Source organism: Rhinolophus sinicus, chromosome 12, assembly GCF_057876585.1.
Source record: "Rhinolophus sinicus isolate RSI-liver-muscle chromosome 12, RSI-T2T, whole genome shotgun sequence".
In the NCBI taxonomy this organism is placed as follows: Eukaryota; Metazoa; Chordata; class Mammalia; order Chiroptera; family Rhinolophidae; genus Rhinolophus; species Rhinolophus sinicus.
The window spans coordinates 23,389,003-23,410,587 of NC_142512.1; the positions used below are offsets into that span (position 1 = coordinate 23,389,003).

At 45.1% G+C, this 21,585-nt stretch overlaps 1 protein-coding gene and 1 pseudogene across 2 annotated transcripts in view; both read right to left on the reverse strand.

The window, feature by feature from the left end:
• MYO1D (myosin ID) overlaps positions 1-21,585 on the reverse strand; it is a 285,824-nt gene that overhangs the window by 2,379 nt on the left and 261,860 nt on the right. The window lies entirely within an intron of this gene.
• LOC141568887 (large ribosomal subunit protein uL23 pseudogene) lies at positions 3-19,936 on the reverse strand (annotated as a pseudogene). Its single transcript, XR_016022856.1, has one exon. The product of XR_016022856.1 is annotated as a large ribosomal subunit protein uL23 pseudogene (transcript).

Below are 21,585 nucleotides of genomic sequence, written 5' to 3' on the forward strand. Positions count from 1 at the left end.
AAAAACACCAGACAGACAGGCCGTCAGCGGCAGCCAGACGGGGGTGAATTTCCCGACCCCCCTGGGGCCCACCCTTGGCCAAGTTCCCGTGGGCCTCAGAGGGGCCCCAGGGCACATGGACACAGGAGGCGTCAGCGAAGGGCTTGAGACGCCCCCAGAAAGACAAGGGCAGGAAAGACTAGTGCTGAGCAGCTTCAAACCAGGGCCTCAGAGAGCAGAGGGGCTGAAGTTCTGGCCTTCGGCCGCTGCCCGGCTCTAGGGCACCCAGCATGTTGAGCTGGAGCAGAGGAGGGGGAGAGGCAGTGGAACCACACCCACCCCGTCTCTGGCCTGAGGCCCGAGTCACATGGGCTTAAGCTGTCAGCAGGGCGGCTTGTCATGAGGAGCCTGGGATCTGAGGCCTGAGTATTTTTCAGTTCTCTTTGATTGCAACAGGGAGCCCTGGGAGGTTCTGTGTCCAGGGATAAATGGAGACTCCCCACCCCATGCTCTCCCCGACAAGAGAAAGGTCTTCTAGGAGTCCCGGTTTGCCCCTGCCTGTCACAGGGTCCAGATGTTAGAACTGGGTCTGATTCCCTGCACAGGTGCTTTTCATCCAGGGGCCTGGGCTTTGCCACCGAGCACCAGAGCCACGTGTGCTGGCGGACCCCACTGCCCAGGGAGCTGGGGAGGGAGGTCAGTGCCGCGTGAAGACCTGGGTGGTGGGAGCTCACGGAGGCTCCCCCTGCCTGGGAGCCCATGTCGCCTGCTGCCTGACGGGAGCTCAGCCAGGGCTCTGAGTGGGGTCCACGCCGAGGACGCCTGAGGTGTGGGTGGTGGTGGGCTGTGAGCACCCGCTGAGCAGGGGTAGACTCTCCTTCAGTTCCTCATGTCACCCAGAATGCACTGTAGAAGCAGCTGATTTTAAGAACTGAGAAAGTTTTCGAAATAGGCTGGCACCTCAGGTGGCACAGTCCCACGCTGTGCCTTGTCAGCTTTTTTTGCGCTGGGAAGTGAGAGGAAAAAGGAGCAAGGCTCGGTGGCCCCGGGGCCTCCAGGTGGGACGGGCTGGCTCTGGTTCCAGTGCTGTGCCTGCCTGCATTTCTCTGGGGTGGCATTGGGACGTGGACAGGCTGGGCCCCCGTGAACACTCTGCTGGGATCTTGGACGAATGTTGCTCTTAGTGTTGGGGAAGGAATGCAGAGTGTGTGCACTGCAAGGGGCAGGCCAGGCGGAGGCCAGCACACAGCACACGCTGCACGCCTGCCCAGCCTGGACGCGATTCCCTGGGCCGCGCTGGGTGTGAGGCGCTTTCTAGGCACCAGGGGCCTGGGAAGCACAATCACTGACACCTTTTCCTCCTGCCCTGACTGAGGCAACCCATCCTGGCCACCAGCCAGCACTCATGCTGCAGGCACTGCCCGCCTCACGCTAGAGCACCTGCCCCAGGCGTTTCCCCAGGGTGCCAGTGTGCACACCCCACAATGGACCCCACAGTCTGGAAAGTCATGCAAGGGGTTCTCACGCCTGTTTCCTACCTGCTTTCTCATTCAACATATCGTAGAGGCAGCAAATGGACACAGGAGAAGACCCATGGTTATCACTTGTGGGCATTAGGTGTCTAATACTTAATGTCTTATCAGTTGCAGCTAAAACCTTGGCTTAGACAGCTATTTTTAACCAGATTTGGACATAAAAATAGCAGAGCCCATCAGAGGCAGTGACTCAGGCACTTCTCCATTCCTGTGGGATCCAGCCCTGCTGTGCCGGGTAGATGCATGGCCATGGCTGCTGGATCTGGGTGTGGGGCTCTCGTCCTGGCCTGAAGCAAGCAAAGGTCAGCACAGCAGCCCTACCTGCAGCTAGACTTGTCTCCAGGACTGGGCTTCCCACTGGCCGGATCCTGTACCTTCGCTGCTGATTCCCAAGCTTGGGCAGCTTCCCTGTCAGCCCAGCACCGCCCATGGGTCCCTCCACGCTGGACTTGCACACTATGGAAGAGGCCCTGGCAGAGACCTCCCCTTGCCCTGGCCTCCTGGTGGGCTGTGTCCTTCCTCAAGGCCACGGCCAGGGACAGGCTCTGCCTCCCACTTCCTGCGTCTGCCCTCCCCTATCTGTGGAGCCTGGTACAGTAGTACGCACATGGGGCATTGCAGAACCACCTGGGGACTCAAAGTCTTAGGGAAGGGTTCTACAAGGGCCACATTCCAAGTCAACTTGTAAAAACTAACAGAGAGAGAATAAGAATCGCTAGCCCACCCCATGTTCATCCACTCAGGACATGCTACTTTCAACACAGAGCTTCCGTCGGGGGACCCCTTCCCAGCCATGAGTTCAGCATCAGCAGAGTGGCCCGATTTCAACCTTCCTCTTTTTGAGCTCTGCATCTCTAGTATCTGTCCTATAATCTTAGTGCAGGGCTTGGGCTGGTGGGAAAACGAAGAGGAGCAAATGGCTATTATAGGACGGCACCCCAGGATCACAACGGTACAACTTTGCCTTGAAAACGGAGCCCCTGGGAGGGGGTGGGAGTTGCAGGATAAAAAAAACAACAGCAGACAACCACTGCGCCAGGTCGCTGGGCTCAAAGCATCTCTGCCACCCTTTCTGTGTCCCAGTCCATCAGCACTATGGAGTCAACACTGGCTGAGGGAGGAAGGACAGTCCCCTTCCTTAGGGAGCAGAGCTAAAGCAGAACTGTGCTCTGGGAGAGCCAACCTGATAAAGCACAGTAACCATCACTTATTCATTTTAAAAATTAAAAAAAAAAAGTTTTTTCTGATTATAGTTGACATACACGATCATATTAGTTCCAGGTGTACAACATAGTGATTAGACATTTATATAACTTACAAAATGATCCCCCTGATAAATCTAGTACCCCCTGACACCATCCATACTTATTACCATATTATTGACTATATTCCCTATGCTATACTTTACATCCCTGTGACTGTTTTTATAACGGCAATTTGTACTGATTTATTTCACTTAGCATAATGTCCTCCAGATCCATCCATGTTGTCACAAATGGCAAGATTTCATTCTTTTTTTTATGGCTGAGTAATACTCCATTGTGTGTGTGTAATACACACACACACACACACACACACACACACACACACACACACACAGATACAGATATATAGATATAGATGACCTGTCTTATTTATCCAGTCATCTATCCATGGACACTTCGGTTGCTTCCAAATCTTGGCTATCATAAATAATGCTGCAAGGAACATAGGGGTGCATATAGCTTTTCAAATTGTGATTTGGATTTCTTTGGATAAATACTCAGAAGTAGAATTGCTGGGTCATATGGTAGTTCTATTTTTAATTTTTTGAGGAACCTCCATAGTGTTTTCTATAGTGGCTGCACCAATTTACAATAATTGATGATAGCTATTCTGACAGGTGTGATGTGATATCTCATTGTGGTTTTAATTTGCATTTCCCTGATGATTAGCCATGCTGAGCATCTTTTTATATGTCTATTGGCCATCTGTATGTCCTCCTGGGAGAAATGTCTATTCAGGTCCTCTGCCCGTGTTATAATAGGATTTTTTTGGTAAGTTGTATGAGTTCCTTATGTATTTTGGATATTAACCCCTTATTGGATGTATTATTAGGGAATATATTTTTCTATTCAGTAGGTTGTCTTAATTTTTCTTGATGGTTTCCTTCGCTGTGCAAAAACTTTTTAGTTTGATGCAGTCCTATTTATTTTTTCTTTTATTTCCCTTGCCCGAGGAGACATATCCCCCCTGCCCTCACCAATTATTCCCCCCCAAATATTACTAAGAACAATGTCACAGAGTTTACTGCCTATGTTTTTTCTAGGAGTTTTATGGTTTTGGGTCTCATATTTATAAATATAATCTTTAATTCATTTTGAGTTTATTCTTGTATATGGTGTAAGAAAGTGGTCCAATTTCATTCTTTCACATGTATCTGTCCAGTTTTCCCAACACCACCTATGGAAGAAACCGTTTTTACCCCACTGTATATTCTTGCATTCTTTGTCATAGAGTAATTGACTACATAAGTCTGGGTTTATTTCTCGATTCTCGATTCTGTTCCATTGATCTATGTGTCTGTTTTTATGCCAATACCATATTTTTTTTTATTACTACAGCCATGTAGTGTAGTTTGATTATCAGGTACCGTGATACTTCCAACTTTGTTTTTCTTTTTCAAGATTGCTGTAGCTATTTGGGAGTCTTTTGTGGTTCCATAGAAATTTTTAATGATTATTTGTTCTAGATCTGTAAAAAATGCCATTGGTATTTTGATGGGGATTGCACTGAATCTATAGATTGATTTGGGTAGTATAGACATTTAAACTATATTAATTCTTTCCTATCCGTGAGCATGGTATATGCTTCCATTTATTTGTATCTTCAATTTCTTTCTTCAATGTCTTATAGTTTTCTGAGTACAGGTCTTTTACCTAGTGGTTAAACTTATTCCTAGGCATTTTATTCTTTTTGATGCAATTGTAAATGGAACTATTTTCTTAATTTCTCTTTCTGGTAGTTCATTATTGGTGTATAAAAATGCAACCATTTTTGAATATTAATTTTGTATCCTGCTCCTTTATTGAATTCATTTATTAGTTTTAATAGTTTATTTTGTGTGTGAGTGGATTCTTTAGGGTTCTACAAATGACATCTGCAAATGACAGTTTTACTTCTTCCTTTCCAATTCAGATGAGCTGTATTTATATTTCTTGTCTGATTGCTGTGGCTAGGACTTCCAATACTATGTTGAATAAATGTGGTGAAAGTGGGCATCCTTGTCTCGTTCCTGTTCTTAAGGAGAACATTTTTAGCTGTTCCCTGTTAAACATGAGGTTAGCTGTGGGCTTGTCATATATATGGCCTTTATTATATTATGTTCCCTCTATCCCCACTTTGCTGAGGTTTATTTTTTCAAAATTTTTGTCATAAATGGATGTTGGATTTTGTCAAATGCCTTTTCTGCATCTATTGATATGATTATAAGATTTTTATCCTTCATTTGTTTATGTGGTGTATCATATTAATTGATTTGTGGATGTATTTTTTTTTACAGTGAAAAAATTTTCATATTTAGAATTAGCCATCTGGACTAGATGATCCCCTTTTGTTGGCAACAGCCAAAGCATCATAGTCAGGAGCCAGTGGAACATACGCCTTGTTCTGTCCATCAGGCCTGACCAGGGTGCTGACCTTGGCCGCGTCAATGTCATGGAGCTTCTTCACAGCCTGTTTGCTCTGGTGCTTGTTGGCCTTGACATCCACAGTGAACACACGTGTATTGTTGTCTTCTACCTTCTTCATGGCCGACTCCGTAGTTAGGGGGAATGTGATGATGGCAAAGTGGTCAAGCACGTTTCTCCTGGGGGCGCCCTCCGAGGGCATGTGGGCGGCCTTCAGAGCCGCAGTGTCTTGGGCCTTCGGAAGGTGAGTGACGTGTGGATCTTCTTCCTCTTCTTCTTTTTCTTTTTTTTTGGTGGTTATGGACGCCTTTCGACAGTGCTTTCTTTGCCTTCAAAGCCTTGCTTTGGCTTGGCTTTGGCTTTGGCTTTGGGAGGAGCAGGGGCTTCCTTCTTTACTTTCAGTGCCATCTTCGTGAAAAGCTGATTTGCGGATATTGAACCAGCCTTGCATCTTGTGAATAAATCCCACTTCATCATGGTGTATGGTATTTTTAATGTATTGCTGAATTCAGTTTGCTAATCTTTTGTTGAGGATTTCTGCTTCTATGTTCATCAGGAATATTGACCTATAATTTTTTTCTTTTTGGTTTTCTTTTTTTTGCAGTGTCTCTGTCTGGTTTTAATATCAGGGTAATATTGGCCTTGCAACATGAGCTTGGGAGTCTTTCCTCCTCTTCAATTTTTTGGAGTAGTTTGTGAAGAATAGGCATTAGTTCTTTGAATGTTTGGTAAAATTCACCTGTGAAGCCATCTGGTTCAGGGCTTTTGTTTGTTGGGAGTTTTTTGATTATTGATTTGTTAGTAATTGGTTGGTCTGTTCAGATTTTCTGTTTCTTTCTGAGGAAGCCTTGAAAGGTTGTATGTTTCTAGGAATTTATCCATTTCTGCCAGGTTGTCTAATTTGTTGGCATATAATTAATTGTTTTTAGTATTTCTTTATAATCCTTTGTATTTCTGTGGTGTCTGTTGTTACTTCTCTTTCATTTCTGATTTTATTTATTTGGGCCCTCTCTCTTTTTTTCTTGATGAGTCTGGCTAAAAGTTTATTAATTTTATTTTTTTAAAGAACCAGCTCTTGGGTACATTGATCTTTTTTATTGTTTTAAACTCTATTTCACTTATTTCCACCCTCATCTTTATTTTGTCCTTCCTTTCACTTACTTTGAGTTTTGTTTGTTATTCTTTTTTTAGTTCCCTTAGATATAAGGTTAGATTGTTTATTTGAGATTCTTCTTGTTGCTTGAGGTAAACCTGTATTGCTATAAATTTCCCTCTGAGAAGTGCTTTGGCTGTGTCCCATAGATTTTTGAATCATTGTGTTTTCATTTTCGTTTGTCTGAAGGTATCTTTTGATTTTGTTGTAAACATTGTTTGATAACATGTTATTTAGCTTCCACATGTTTGTGTGTTTTTAGTTTACTTCTTGTCATTGATATCTAGTTTCATACCATTGCAATCAGAGAAGATGACTGATATGATTTCAATCTTAAATTTATCGAGACTTGTTGTGTGGCCTAACATATGGTCTATCCTGGAAAATGTTCCATGTGCACTTGAAAAGAATGTATATTCTGCTGCTTTCGGGTGAAATGTCCTAAAAATATCAATCAGTTCCATGTGATCTATAGTGTAATTTAAGTCACTATTTCCTTGTTGATTTTCTGTCTGGGTGATGTATCTGTTGATGTCAATGGGGTGTAAAAGTCCCCTACTATTACTGCATTAGTGTTAATCTATCCGTTTATGTCCATCAATATTTGCTTTATGTATTTAGGTGCTGTTACACTGGTTGCATAGATGTTTATGGGAGTTATATCCTTTTGTTGGATTGACCCTTTATCATTATGAAATGCCTGTCTTTGTCTCATGTTATAGCTTTTGTTTTAAAGTCTATTTTGTTTGATAAGTATTGCTACACCAGCTCTTTTTGGTTTCTATTTGCATGAAATAGCTTTTTCTATCCCTTTACTTTCAGCCTGTGTGTATTTTGATCTGAAGTGGGTCTCTTGTAGGCAGCATATGTAGGGGTCTTATTTTTAATTCAGTCAGCCACCCTATGTCTTCTGGTTGGAGCATTTAGTTCATTTACACTTAAAGTAATTATTGACAGGTATGTAGTTATTGCCATTTTATTAATTGTTTTCTGATTGTTTTTTGTAATTCTTCTCTGTTTCTTTCTTATTCTCTTGTTCTCTTGTATATTGATGAGCTTCTATTGTCGTGTTTGGATTCCTTTCTCTTTATTTCTTGTATATCTCTTGTAGGTTTTTGGTTTGTGGTTACCATGTGCTTCATATATACCAAGCTGTGTTTATTACAGTCTATTTTAAGTTGATGGTCACTTAAGTTTGAACACATTCTCAAATCATTACAATTTTTACTCACCTCCTCCATGTTTATGTTTTTGTCATTATTTTTTACTTCTTGTGTATGTGTGTCCTTAATTTATTGCTGTAATTACACATGGTCTTCCTACTTTTGCCTTTTAACCTTTGCACTAGTTTTATAGTTAGTTGATACACTGCTTTTATTAAGTGTTTGCCTTTGTCAACTAGAATTTTTTTCTTTCCTATATTTTCTTATTCATATTTTTGATCTTTTCTCCTCAAAGAAGTCCCTTTAACGTTTCCTGTAATACAGGTTTAGTAGTGATGAATTCCTTTAGCTCTTTCTTGTCTGTTAAGCTCTTTATCTCTCTGTAGATTCTAAATGATAGCTTTGTTGGGTAGAACAATCTTAGTTGTAGGTCTTAGCTTTTCATCACTTTGAATATTTCATGCCACTCCTTTCTGGCTTACGAAGTTTCTTTTGAAAAATCAACTGTCTTCTCAGAGCTCCCTTATACATAACTAACTGCTTTTCTCTTGTTACTTTTAAGATAATCTCTTTGTCTTTAACCTTTGGTATTTTAATTATGATGTGTCTTGGTGTTGGCCTCTTTGGGTTCATCTTGTTTGGGACTCTCTACACTTCATCAGGTTAGGGAAGTTCTCTGTCATTATTTCTTCAAATAGGGTTTCAATCCCTTGCTTGCTCTATTCTCCTCCTGGTGTCCCTGTGGTGTGAATGTTGGTACACTGATGTTCTCCCAGAGGTCCCTTAAAGTATTTTTTAAATTTCTTTTTTCTTTTTGCTGTTCTGATTTTTTTCCTGCTACCTTATCTTTCAGATTGCTGATTCAGTCCTCTGCTTCATATAATTTATTATTGATTCCCTCTCATGTATTCTTCATTTCAGTTATTATATTCTTCATTTCTGATTGGCTTTTTTATGATTTCTATCTCTTTGTTGAGATTCTCACTGAGTTCATCTATTCTTTCCCTAAGTTCATTAAGCATCCTTATAATCAGTGTTTTAAACTCTATATTTGATAGATTGCTTGTCTCCATTTAGTTTAGTTCTTTTTCTTGAATTTTGTCCTGTTCTTTCATTTGGGACATGTTTCTTTGTCTCCTCATTTTGGCTGACTCCGTGTTTTTTATTTTTTCTTCTTCTTCTGTGTATTAGGTAGATCTGCTATGTCTCCCCATCTTGGCAGAGTGGCCTTATATAGTAGGTGTCCTATGGGGCCCAGTGGCGTGTCTTCCTGTTCACCTGAGCCTGGTGCTCCAGGATTGTCCCTTGTGTGGGTTGTATGCGCCCTCCTGTTGCAGTTGAGCCTTGATTGCTATTGGCACATCAGTGGATGAGATTGATCCTTAGGCTGATTAGCTGTGAGGGCTGGCCGTGACTACAGTGGACAAGCTGTTGTGCAGGGGTGGACTCCACAGAGTGGGAGTCATTTTAGCGGGGCTGTGGTGCCAGCCAAGTCTGCCTTTCAGGTTTGTCATTTGTGGAGCTGGTTAGGTGGTACTCTGGTGTGGTCTGAGCTGGCCAGTGGGTGTGTTGGTTCTGGAGCACCTTGGGCTCTTTTGTAGACCAAGGTCAGCCACTCTTTGTGCCCGACTTGGGGTTGCCTGCTAGGATCAACAAAGTGATCTGAGGTTGGCTGCCACTTTTGCTGGGCTTGGTGGCACTTGAGAGAGGCTATGCTGTGAGTCGTGGCTGGTTGTCACTTGTGCTGGGTTTGTGGTTGCTTAGTTGAAACTATGTTCCAAGCCAACATTGGCTGCAGCTTATGTCAGCCTTGGGGCCACCTGATGGGAGTTACAGTGCAAGTTATTGCTTGTGCCAGGCTTGGGGCTGCTTAGCAAGAGGTAGAGCAAGCTGAGGCCAGGCACTGCTGTCTGGGGACCTATGAGAGATATTTTGGAATGTCCGCAGCACAAGCTGAGGCAGTCCACTTGTATGAAAGGCCACTGGAAGTGGCTCAATCCTGCAGTGTGAACTGGGTGGGTCAGGGTCTCAGGAAATCATCAAGGTGGGACAAACGGTATTAGCCAGGTTAATGGAAATTCAGATATGGCCTCCACCTGTGTCTATATGCTGAGTCGGGGGATGGCTCAACAAAGGAACAATGGCACCTGGCAGCACTTCTGTCCCTGGAGAGAAATGCCCTGACCCATGCCCCTCTAGCCCTTGCCCTGAAGCTAGTCAATTCAGTTAATCTCTGTATGTCTTTGGTGTTTTTCAAGCTGCCACCCCCTCCCTGGAGCCTAGAGTGAATGAATTTGTGAGCAAGTCTGTATGTGGCCCCTAAAGAGGAATGCCTGGGACTCCAGCAGTCCTTCATCTTACTCGGATGCAATCCCTTTTGCTTTTCACAGACAGATGTTATGGGGACTTTTGTTCCTGGCACTGATGCCCCAGGTTGGGTAGCCCAGTGTGGGGCTGGGACCCCCTCGCTCCTCAGGGGGGACCTCCACAGCTTATATGTTCCTCCTGATTCTTAATTGCTACACCTTTTTCATTAAACACCATGTGTGTGGGAGCTGCCTTTTCTGTATCTCTGCCCCTCTTAGCAGTCTCAATGTGGATGCTTCTTTATATCCATAGTTATAGGACTTTTGTTCAGGTAGTCTTCAGGTGTTTTTCAATAATGATTGTTCTATAATTTAATCGCAATTCTGATGTGGTTGTGGGCAGAGCTGAACACAGTGTTTACCTACTAAGCCATCTTGAAGTAACTATCATTTGGACTGTGAGGGTGACCAGAGGCTACCACGCGCCAAAATGAATTGAGAATCCAGAGGATATGGACATGATGGATGCAGATAAGTTCTGTTCCCCCTTTCCTTTCTCTGTCCCACCCCTCCTGCACCAGCCCTGCAGCTGTTCAGACCTCTTCCGGATGGTCCCACATGCTGTCCTAGGAGAGGTGGCTGTCCTCTCCTTCCCATGGGTGACGCTGGCTCTCTGGCATTCCACACTGCAGGCCCAGACCAGAGGGAGGAGGAGCCTGGCCTGGCAGGGGAGCAGGGGGAGATGGGGCAGGGCATCACTAGTGTGCAGAGCACATGTTGCCTGGCCTCGCCTCCATCTCCTCTCAGCCACATTTATGCAGACTGCCCCCTCTCCTAGACTACAGATACCGATGTGTCGCAAACATTTAATTCCAACTTCCCAACAACATCCCTCAACTGAATGAGAATTGATCAGAGAGATATGTTAGGGAAGAAAAGGCAGCATTCAATGGTGGTCCCCACACTTTCCCTGGATTTCTGCTAGGGGTCTTCTCAGTTAATTTGAGATCTCTCCTGATTCCTTTGAGGTCTGAATGCAAGAGCAGGGCCCTGAGGGCTGGAGGGTCTGGAGTCCTGTACAATCCTTGTCCATGTCACTCAAACCTCCACGAGTCTATCTTGTGCAACCATCAAATGTGCGCAACAAATAGGCTCTTTGTCTACCTTATGAGTGAAGGTAAATGGATGAATAACCATCCATCCATGCAGCCACCTGCTCTCCATCTACTTACTCCATGTCAGGCACTGTGCTACACACTGGAAATATTGAAAATGAGTGCATGGCCAAGGTGGGGGGTCTTCCCCCAGCCTCAGCAAGATGCCTGCCCACAGGGGACTTGCAGAGTGGTGAGTCTTCCACTCTGAAAGATGTGAAGCCCTGTATGTGGGGAGCATATACTGTGATTTCGCTTGACAGAAGGAACTTTCACTCCTTTCTCAGTTAAGTGCTAAGCACTTCCACAAGAGATGGTTCAGGAGTGCTATTACTGAATCAGTTCACGTTCTTTACACACTTTTAGCATAATTCATCATTCAGTATGAATGCTTCTGTTCCTTTCCTTGGCACAGCGCTGTATGGCTCTACCCTGATTCCCAGCCTGTCTTCATGGGGTTTTTGTGGGGTTTGGGCACAAATGGGTTTGACAGTAGCTACATGTGCTGAGTTTATAACAGAACACTGAGGGCAGGAAGAAGAACCAGCCTTCTTCTCTGAAGAGCTAGGCTAAGCAACTCACGACTGGTGTCATCCACACACTGCCATCGACAGACAACAAAGTAAGACAATGTGCGCTGAGTCTGGTGGTTCCTCAAGAAGTTAAACATAGAATGACCACTCAACCCAGCAATTCCACTCCTGGATAGACACCCCCCCAAAGAACTGAAAAACAGGTATTCGAACAAAAACTTGTACAGGAACGTTTACAGCAGCATTATTTGCAATAAATGAAAAGTAGAAACAATCTGAATGACTACCAACTGATGAATGGACAAACAGAATGTGATATGCCCATTCAACGAAATATTAGTATTATTCAGCCATAAAAAGGAGCAAAGCACTGCTGCCTGGGTGAACCTTGACAACACCACGCTCCATTTAAGAAGCTAGACACAAAGAGCCACATATGGCATAATCCCACTTATACGAGATGTCAGAATAGGCAAATCTATGAGACAGAAAACAGACTAGAGGAGTGGGGGCGTGGCGGGACCACTTCCAATTGTACGGGGTTTTCTTTGGGGTGATGAAAATCTTCTGGGGATGGTGCACAACTCTATGACTGTCTTGAATGTGATGAACAGTAAGCGGGTGTATTTTACCACAATAACTTTTTAAAAAGTGGACTGATTTAATGGAAAAATAAGAACTTGCCCTCAAACCACGTTTTCTTTCCCCATTTCAAGTTCAACCAATACTGGTTTTAAGACCAGCAAAGGGTTTCCTGTGCCTATTCTGGTGACAGAGCAGCAGCAGGGCCTGAGTAGTGGACAGTGAGCAGACACTGCAGGGTGGTCAAGTGACATCTCTTGCTGGAGATTCACCACACTGGACATCTTTATAGAGCCAGAGCACTGTCCTTACTTTTTAAAGGAAAGAAAGCAGATTTTATAGATGGGGGCAGGGTATCTCCCTTTGATGGTGCGCCAAGCCAAATGACAGCTGCCCATGGAGGCTAGCTGCAGGGGGAGGGGTGTTTTCCTCCCCATCTTCTGTTACAGGATTTAATGGCTCAGCAAACTGTGGAATTCAGGGACTTTCATCTTGTTTCATCTGTTCCAAGCCATCATTGCAGGCAAATGGCCTTTATCAAATTACTTTCCGTCATTTGTCATTTAGACTCCTGTCCTCTGCTCATTAGAAAAATCTGTGGGTAAATGTAAGCCTTGATCGATGTGTGCCAGCCGTGCATTTATAGGTCCTGCAGAAAACGGGGCAACTCAGGTCTCTCCAGGAGCTGAATCAGCCCAGAAATCAGCTGGGATTAGGAGACTGTCACCCACTGGCCTGCCCTGTGTCTACCAGGACTTGCGGGGAAGAGTGAGCCACTTTCTCCTCTTGATAGCATTCCCCACTGCAGTCACAATGATCCTCGGTCTGATAGATGTTCTTTAAAGGGAATGGAATGGAAGTGAGGTGAAGTGCAGTATCTTGGTGAGCATATTCTCTGGGAGTGTGGCAAGGAGTTCCTGAGAATGTGAGGCTAATGCAACGTTCTCTCACGTTTGGTCACACAGGATGTGGTGGGAGGAAGCTCGCCTTGCACGAAGCACAGGCAGGTGTAAACAGAGACTTTACAAAGTGGTCGTATATGTAGTCAAGGCAAGCCATTCCCCATCTGGGTGCCTCCAGGACGCAAATGCGTGTGCTCTGGCTTTTACTGAGGACAGTGGCTACTGATGGGGCACCTAGAGCTCATGTCTGCAGCTGTTCACAGTGCGTTTCACTTCCTTCCAGCGGCAAGTGCTTCTGCTCATGTCAAACCACAGAGGACAGGTCTTTCAAAATCCTGCTATAGGAAATGCTATTTCTGTTTTTGTCAGAGTCAAATGGATACTTTTACTTCGGTCACTTCTAAAGCAAGTGTAAGAATCCAGGGCCCATGTAGTCCTGAGAGTGGGGCTGTCATAGCTCCTGATCTAGTAAGTCTTTTTGGGGCTTGCAGTTGGTGAGGGATGGGGCAACACCATTTTTATTTAGAGAATAAAACTATCATCACTACATAGGTCTTATCAGGCAGCTCATCCCGAGGCTCAGTGGAGCCTGGCGTCTGCTTCCCCCACATCACTGAACTGATCTGGCTCCCAGGTCCAGGGCAGAATCCCCACTTACCCTACTTGTGGCCCTGACACTGCTCCTGGCCCTGCCCGGCCAGGCTGCCCTTCCACCACAGCTCTCTCCTCACTGACCACCATCACCCATCTCCTAACCTGCACCCCTTCTCTTGGCAGTTATTTACCGAGCACCTATGATGGGTTGGGCCCCACCCGGAGAAAGAGAACACAAAATGGGTGAGACGCAGGCCCTGAGCTCAAGGCACTTGCATTCTTAACAGGGAGGTGGGCAAATGTGAATACCCAGGGGTATGCCCAGGATGCACAGAGGAGGGCCACCGAAGCTTGGTGGCTGGGGTGGGCTTCCAGAGAGTGACGTCCAGACTGACACCTCAAGGAGTAGGAATCCTGCAAAAGTATTGTTTTTTTGTTTTCTCCTTAAAATACTGTTTTATTTTTAGTCCTTTTCACATTATACGTTATCCCACAGTCGTGTCACCCAGGCCTGTGGTTTCAGTTACCCAGTCCGCGTCCCTGTCCTAGATGACGTCCAAGCACATATTTTCTGTCACCTACTAGGCAAATCCCTTGAATGTTCCACAGACAGCTGAGTCTTCATGTGTCCAACACTGAGCTCACCCTCTTGGCCCCTTCCCTAAACTGCATTCCTTCTCCTGTCAAGCCTGTCTCAGTGAGAGGTGTCACCATCTACCCCGTCACGGAGCACAAAAGCCTGGATCAGCCTGAATCCCTCCTCTCCTTCCACGGCCCACACGGAGTCACCACATTCTACTCATTTCCCTTTCTCGGTCTCTCTCCACGGCCCCTGCCCAGAACCTCAGCCCTTTTTCTTTGTTTACTGAGGTAGCCTCCTGACTCCTCTGCCTTCGGTTTGTCCCATACCCTGCTTCAAATGTGTCCTCCACACTGTCATCAGGAAGATCTTTTAAAGACCCAAACATATCTTGTCACTTCCCTGCTAACATCCTTCGGTCATTCCCCAGAACTTTGGAGAGACTCCTGCCCCCCACCTCCACCCCCAGGCTGAGCTGGCTGTTTACCTGAGTCCCCTGTTCTCTTGTAGCTCTGAGCATGACGTGGTGCTGTGCTGGTCCCAGCAGCATGATCAGAGCTGACAAGCTTCCCTAACTGCTTTCAAGCATCCCGAAATGCGTACAGAATTTCACAGAAAAAATCTTTAAAATCAAAATGGAAGCTGGTGGAAAGAAAGGGTAGTCTCCGGGTGTCAGCAGGAAGGAGGGGATGGGAGGCCTTTGTGGAGAGAAGGTACAGGGGATGTCAAGCCCAGGTATGTACTGGCTTGAGCAGGAGTCATGCCTGGGCCACATGCAAGGGAACTAGAGAGAGGTCCTGCATGAGGTGGGTCCTCATAGGCTACCCAGTATAGGAAAAGGTCAACAGAAAAAGCCTGTGTGGCAAGGAATCACTGTGTGGGAAAACAAACACACACACAAACACACAAAATTTCAGTAAAAGTCTGAAACCTCAAGCTTTCCTCTCTCTTGACCTCTTGAAAAGCAAGTCTACTGCAGATCACTAAAGGCAAAGAGCAAACCTTTAGAATACCCAGAGAGAGAAGACTCACTACTTGCAAAGGAAGAAAAGGGCTTCTCATCAAATGTGAGAAAATTAGGAAAGCACAGACGCTTCAGAGGGTTTAGAAGGAAAGCAACCATCAACCTAGAATTCTATACCCAACCAATCATCTGAGCGTGAGGCCAAAACAAACACTTTCTCAGACAATAAGGGTTTAAGAATTGGGCAACCTCACCTCTCAGGTAAAGTATTTCTGAAGAATACGGCCTCAAGGAAGATGCTGACTCCAGAGGAAAAGAGTGGCATGTGAGACGTGCCAGGAGCAAATAAATAGGCAAACACACAATTAAATCTACATAAGCATTCACTGTAAGAAAACAAGAAAAATGACGAGCTTTGGGGGTTTAAACAACACTGAACTAAATCCTGCCTTACAGCATGAAAGATGGGATGGAGGTCCTAGGGAAGCGTTCGTGGTCCTTGTCTCGTCTGGGAGGGAGGTAGGGAGACTGATGAAGTTCAGACTTCACAGACAAGCATAAGTATGAAGAAAATTCATGGTAAACGAAAACAGGAATGCTAGAGTACAACTTTCAAAGAAGTAGAAGGAAGGGGAAAAAGAAAGTCTGCTTGATCTAATGGAAGGTAGAAAAGGGGAACAAAAGAAGCAAGGGAGAAACGTGGGAACAAGAAAACACAAACTAATGTGGCTGTGGAACTAGTGTGTGAACCCGTTAAAAAGGACTTCCCAGATTTAATTTAGAAATGCATTTATGTGCTATTTGCAAGAGAGCCGTCTAAACATAACAACAAAGAAAAGTTAGAAATAAGGAAGGGAGCAAGATATACAAGGCAAATATTAATCACAAGAAAGCTGGCAAAAAGCATTGCTGGGGAAAGAGCTCATTAGATAACTGTTTTCTTTATCAAAGAGTAGTTCACTAGGAAGACACTCTCCAGAAAATAAAAATTAAGTCATTTGTGTGAGATTGTATAAGATTTGCAAAGATACAGTAGTCTCCCCACCCATCTATGCTTTTGCTTTCTGCAGTTTCAATTACCCACGATCAACCATGATCTGAAAATATTAAGTGGAAAATTCCAGAAATAATTCATAAATTTTAAATTGTGCGCTGTTCTGAGCAGCAGAATGAAATCTCATGCCGTCCCACTCTGTCCTGCCTGAGATGTGAATCATCCCTTTGTCTAGTGTATATGAGGTGTCTGCTATCCGCCCGTTAGTCACTTAGTAGCCATCTTAGCTATCAGATCGGTTATCAGCGCGAGAGACCACATTCATGTAACTTGTATTAGAGTGTACTGTTATAATTGTTCTTTTATTATTACTTATCGTCGTTAATCTCTTACTTTGCCTACTTTACAAATTAAACTTCATCATAGGTATGTATGTATGTGTAGGAAATAACATAGTGAATGCTGATTTTGGTACTAGCTGCGGTTTCAGGCATCCACTGGGGGTCTTGGAATGTATCCCCCGCAGATCAGGGGAGGAACTATATATAATGACAAGTCTACAATCATAGTCAACAATCTTAATATACTTATAGATCGGGAGGCAATATTAAAAGAAGATAGATTTAAACCCAATTAATAAGCTGTGTGTGTATGTGTGTATTCACTATGCTCACAATGAGAGAATACACAGCAAAGCACACGTAGAACAGGTACTAGACCATAAAAGGAAGCTGAATGAACACCTAGGGATTCGCATTAGACAGAAATTAGACCATAATACAATAAAAATAGAAATCAAAAGACTGTAATACCAAAAAAGCATACAGTACTTACTAAGTGCTTTACAAATATCAATTATGAAATCCTCATGTCAGCACAAGGTAAGTTCCATTTTCAGAAGAGGCCCAAAGAGGCTAAGTACATGCCCACGTCACACAGTGGAGCCAGGATTTGAACCCAGGCGATCAGGCCAGAGTCCAAGTCTTAGCCTCTGTACATCTTGCCACTAAAAGAGTAATTCGAATATAATTGTTAGCTGCTTTCCCTATTTACTAGAGCATTTTTCTTCCCCTATGAAGAGCGCCTAGTGCAGTGTCTGATACAAAATAGGAGTTCCACAAATGTCTTTCGAAAAAATGAGAACTCACATTGACATAAGCTACCAACCAGAAGACCCAAGGTCAGCATCAAGCATCTTCAAAGCGGGGTTGTGGGAAGCAAGCTGGAACCACCCAGGGGGCGGGGATTGGACCCAAGGGAGGTTAGATGGGATGCGTGTGTCCTCCCAGCACCTTGCTCTGTGCCAGGGTCTGTTTATGTGGACAGTGCGATTCAGGTGTTTTAGGAGGCACCAAGGATGCTGATACTCAAAGGATACTTTTGGGGAACTGGAGCATCCTTTTGCAAAGTGAATCATTCCCTTGCTTTGTAAATTCAAACTTGCACGTTTGGTACTCCCTTCTCCCTGCTAACAACATTCGCAGGAAAATAAAAACATGTGGTGGGATGACAAACATTTGGACTGATGGATTTTGCAAACATACATGCAAGGTTAGAGAAGTTCCAGGAATTACATCAATGAACATGCTGTCATCTTTTTTTATTTTTTTTTTGAGGTGGGAGATGAGCAGATATCGGCTCTATGTGAAAATCTCAATAATATCCTAAGTAATGTGGACATATATTTTTGATGATCACATCTGTTTGCTGGCTATGGATGGTGCTACTTAGCAGTGGGCCTTGTGTGGTTGTAAAGGGGTCCTTGATTGGGGGAGCGGAGGTTGAAAATCATCATTCACCCACGAAGAACCTACCAGGACTAGGCACTGTATTGAAACATCGTACATGCATCACCTCCTGTAGTCCTTACCCAAACCTTAGGAGGTACTGTCATTACGCCCACACTCTAGACGAGGACACAGAAGCTTAGAAAGGTCAAGTAGTTCTTCAAAGCTAGAAAGTGGTGAGGTGAGGATCTGGGCCCAGGTGTCTGTTTCTTGAGTGACAGGTTGCACCCCTATTCCATTCAGTCCCCAAACGGAGAGGCTTTTCTAGCTGCTGTCATGATGCTAAGGTTTGGGCATTTGGACCCACAGCCATGACCCCCACTGTACACCCTTTTTCACTACTTGTATGTTTCTCTTCCCGGTCATTTGCTTCTTTCACTCTTTGGCCAGGAGAAGACACTGATCTTTCCAGGCATGGCTGACTCCAGGCTGACAAAGCATGGGGCCCTCTCCTGGTGCCTGGAGAATCCCTGTGCTTTCCCGACTATTCCTCGGTGCATGTCAGCATCTTGGCTTCCCGGTTAAGTCCCTGAGGAGGACTTGCTCTGTGGAGATGCCTGTTTCTGTTTTTGTCACTCTGGAGGTTCCTACTCTGTGTGTGCTGGCAGCCCTCTCTGGCAAGGTGGGCCAGGGCATGGCCTCCGCGTGCCAGAGGAGGCCTGGCTGCGCTCGCCCTGAGACCGCTCCGGCCCCTCCGCCAACATCAGAGACCAAGGTGGGGAGACCGTTCCATTTTGCTATATATATTTGGAATCTGGACTCTTCAAAGGCTGCATTCCTCTGTCCCTCCCAAAATGTCCAAATTAATGCTTTGTGCCAGGGATAATGAAACTGTTCAAAACCCAAACTAAAAGAACAAACCCATACCCACAGCTCCCTCAAATATGAGGGAAGAACAAAAACAGAAGCAAGAAAACCAAACCAAACAAAATCCCTACCACAAAACAAATGGGACAGCAGCTGTGAACAGAGCTGTGTCACAGGCCTGGGGTCTGGAGCCCCCTCAGGGGGGTGCCCGGGCTGTGTGCCATCCCCTCTAACAAGAGGGCACTGGACTCTGGAGGCTTCAGGGCCCCTGACAACTATCGGGAACCTTTCCTCCCCTCCCCTTTCTTTTCACACCTCTCCCTTCATCTCATCTCAGTGCTTTTGGCTCTAATGTCTTTGGGGTTTTGTTTTATCCGAAAATATCTGCTTGAGAGATTTCCCCCCCTTTGCTGTATTGAGTCTTCCTTTTTTTTCAACATCTTGACTGTTTCCTGCTTATGTTTCTACTTCTCCTATCTTGACACTTCTGCTAACAACACCTCCAAAGTTAGCTCCATCTGTGAACACTGGTGTTTATTTTCTATTCCCACTACTAATGAAGGTGCTAAATCAGACTAGATTGAACATGCAGCAGGACCCACATCTTCCTCTGAACAGATGATTTTTAGTGGTTTGTCAGGAACACCAGTCTATATTTGCCTATTCACCTCACCACTAATTACCAAGAAGCACTGACGCTTGTATTTGTGTGTGGCCACGGGTCATGCTACAGAGGAGCTACCAGCATCCCAGGCCCCACCGTGCGAGAATTGAACATGTACGCTGCTTGACAGCTGCACATAAACACACTGGGGACATATATCCTCACAAGAGAGTCATCAAAACAATGCATCAGTGAGTTTGCCTTTGGGTTCAGGGTTTTGGGAGGCATTTTGGAACAGAGTTGGGAGATAAGAAAAAGCAGTTTTGCCATGAGCTTAGGAGTTCCTCGCGTTGTCTTGAAACACGTTGTACATCAAATATCTGAGTCTACGGCTCTGGATTGCAAGATAAATAATAAAAAAGGTTCTGTTCTCAAGAAGCTCACTGTCAGGGGAGGGAGGCCAACTTGCTCACAAACAGCTGCTCGATGCGATGCGATGGTCAGTGCCATTGAAGGTCTAGAGTGTGCAGATGTGAGGGCTTTCTGTCTGCTCTTGGGCTGTGTGGCCCTTGGCTTTGAACATGCAGACACATCGTCTGAGTAAACTAGGCTCTCAGCACCCTGATCCAGGACGTGGCCTGACTTCTCTTCCTCACACGACTCCCCACAGACGTGGAGGAAGACAGAGCCAGGGGACGTGCTGAGTCCTAGTAGAACAGGCTCACACTGCACCCAGGAGGCTCACCCAGCTTAGCCGGCGTCTCTCCCTCCTTTCACAACGTCCCTCAAGCTCTAATTGTCCTGCTGCCTGCCTGGGTCTCCCCAGCCCGTCAGGGTCTCCCAAACCCTAGAGACAGGAAGCAGTGAGCTGTTCCTCGGAGGACTGACAAACAGAGACGACCTTGAAAGCTTGATCTGAGAGTGAAATTTAAGAGAAAGTGCAGGGAATGGCAAGCGTGGGGCTGGAGCTCGGGATTCAGGTGTGTTTGGGACAGTGTGGTGGGAGATGAGGCCAGGTGGGCTGGGACAGATGACAGGCAAGGAGTTTAGGCTTCATTCACTTTGCAGGCAGTGGGGACCCCCTTAAGGACTCCTGACCCGAGAAGACAGACAATACTTTATTTTCTTCAGTGGACTGATCACTGTGTGAAACGACTTGTCTGACTCTTGGCTTGTTTACTGTCTGCCTTCCTGTGGCTCCTGCCTTCTCCAAAGGTAAGCTCCATGGGAGTGGGACTTTGTCCATTTTGCTCTGCCTGACAACCTGGCATGTAGTAGGTGCTTAATAAAAGTGCGAATTCCTGAAATTGATGGAGAGGTGCTAGACGGATGGGGATATTTTAAGGCAGGAAGACCAGTTTAGGAAACTGTAAATCAAGGAAGAAAGGGCTGTGGTTGTGAAGAGGGCACAGGCAGGTCAAGTTTGAGGGGGGCGTCCGAGTGAGAACGTGGTGACTGACGGTATGTAGATGCTAAAACGGAGAGTCTGCCATGTCCCTAAGTTGTCAGCTTGGGTGACAGAGAAAGAGAGAGAATGAGTTGGGTTTTGGACCAGGCTGAGTTTCACTTCCTCTGGAAAATGATCCAAAGGATTTTACCCAAATGACGTGGATTCAAGAGTTCACAACTCGTGGCTCTCCCTCCACGTGGCCCAGGTCACGTGGATCATATACCGAAATTGTTTCGTAAGCAAACTTATTTTGTTAGCAAATCCTATTATCAAATCAGTATGTACAATATGGTTGTGGTGCTGTGCTCTATTAAGCACATATGCCTGGAATTTGAAACTGTACTGTTAAAATGGCAAGAACAGCCCCTGCCTGCACGACTGCCTTCATTAACCTGGCTGCCATTCTCATGCACCCGGAGCGCCCTAACGTTTCTAACTTTTTATTCAGTGTTATTCTTTTTTTTTTATACTCTTCCCGCCATTCTTTCTAGCATTCTTTCTTTCAAAATGTCCAAACATTTTAAGCACTATTCATTAGGAGCAATAGTGCAAATTATAAAGGAAAAGAAAGAAAGAAGAAAAGAAAGAAGGAAAGAAAGGTCTAATCCTTACTTTGCAAATAGAAGAGTCACATTCTCTAAAATTGTGGTGACCTAAAGGAATGTGGAAACCAGTCAATGTCCAACAACAATCAGCAAATTACGGTTTCCTGAACGCTTAGTTCTCGAGTCCCGATTTAGGGGCTGTTAGCACATCAAACTGCTTGCTTACCTGGAAAAAGTGATTTTTCTCAGATACTAATCAGTTTTTCAGAACTCTGGCTATAACAC